Source organism: Mandrillus leucophaeus, unplaced genomic scaffold, assembly GCF_000951045.1.
Source record: "Mandrillus leucophaeus isolate KB7577 unplaced genomic scaffold, Mleu.le_1.0 Scaffold533, whole genome shotgun sequence".
Lineage (NCBI taxonomy): Eukaryota > Metazoa > Chordata > Mammalia > Primates > Cercopithecidae > Mandrillus > Mandrillus leucophaeus.
Genome location: NW_012105731.1, coordinates 679788 through 681451, shown reverse-complemented (window position 1 = coordinate 681451; position 1664 = coordinate 679788). Strand labels below are relative to the sequence as shown.

Genomic DNA, 1664 nt, shown 5'->3' with positions numbered 1-1664 from the left:
GGGCCTTGAGGTTTCAAATGGATTATCCAGATTTCAAATCCAAAGCCCGCCAGGCCCTGCTGTTCCACTGCAGTTTTTTTCTTGAAAAAAAAACTTAGATCTTAGATCTCCACTCCCACTCCCATACCCTACATTCAGTCCAGATGCAAATCCCAGAGCTCCACCTTCAACACCTTTGCAGACTGCACGTCCTTGTCAGTACCTATACTGTTGGCACTCTGGTCCAAGCCACCCTGCCTGGATTTCTGCAATAGCCCCCTGGTCCCAGCCTCAGACCCTCTCTAGTCAGGTCTCAACACAGTAGCCAGTTTCCAAATGTGCACCATGTCATCTCTTACATTTCTGCCTCATTTTGAGTAAGAGCCAGAACTTTGAGCATGGCCTCCAGAGCCCTACTGGATCTCCCTCCCCCGGCTTCTCACCTCCTTCCACTCACTGGCCCCAGGGCACAGCTACCTCCTTCTTCAAATTTGCCCAGCATGTTTCTGGACCTTTGCAATTGCTGTGTCCTCTTCCTGAAACTCTGTCCCCTGAGAGCCACAGGACTCACTACTATATTTTGGGGGTCGTTGCTGATCCACCTGTTATATAAAATCACATCCCTAGTCCCACAACTCCCCATCCCCTCTTTCTTGCTTTAGTACCCCTGCCCATATATTATTTATTCAGATTGATTTGTCTATTTGCCTCTTGTCTGTCTTTCTTTTCATTTAAATGGAAACTCTATAAATACAGGGATGTTGTGTTATGTTCACTACTGTATTCCCAAATCTGAGACCAGTGGCTAGACATAGAAGGTGCTTAGTAAATATCTATTGAATGAGTAAATACAAAAAAACGTTCCCAGGGCATAAAGCATTGATTGATGGCCTCTTTATCTCATTGTATCCCTCATTTGCCCTTGGTTTTCTCTCAGGCAAGATAAGATTTGTTTAATAATTAACATTCTATTTTTTACCATAATTCTATTTTTTTAAAGTATAATTTCATTTCTACCATTCTCTCAATTTTGCATCAAAGATTGAGGGAATTAATTTGTTCTTACCAAATAGATTGAGGCTTTTGTGCTTAGATGGAAATACTTGGGATTTTCATCACATTGTGTTTCTACATCTCAGATTTCAAGGACAGGCCTGACTTTGAATGTCAGATTTTTACAAGAAGAAATATACTGTTCTGGGTGGCCTAGCAGGGGTGAAAAGCATTCACTTTGTAACCTCACTGCTGGGGTACAAATCTTAGCTCAGCCAGTTACCAACTGTGTGGCCTTCAGGAAATACTAAACCTTTCTTTGCTTTAGTCTTTACTTCTAGAAACTAGAGAAGGTGAATGATGGGGTTAATAATAGAAGCCCATAAATTTGAATTGAGAATTAAATGGATTCACACTTGAAAAGTAGTTAGAACTCATCCTAACTTATGAAAGTGTTTATTTATAAAAACAAAATGATACCCTTCGTTTTCCTGTCTCTGGAACCATGAGCAAGTCATTTCCTGTCACTGCACCCTGATTCTCCTCCCAATAAAATGAAGGGGAAGGTAGGAAAGGTTGAATAATTTCTGACTGTGATTTTATCCACTCTAACTTTCAAAGTCTGAGGTGAGGCTGTCTCAGAGCCAGGAAGACAGATTTTGTGCTTCTGATTTAATTTAATTTTTAGTTTC

At 40.9% G+C, this 1664-nt stretch overlaps 1 protein-coding gene across 1 annotated transcript in view; it reads left to right on the top strand.

Moving 5' to 3' along the window:
- OPCML (opioid binding protein/cell adhesion molecule-like) overlaps positions 1–1664 on the top strand; it is a 930171-nt gene that overhangs the window by 285865 nt on the left and 642642 nt on the right. The gene's annotated exons all lie outside the window — the stretch shown is intronic.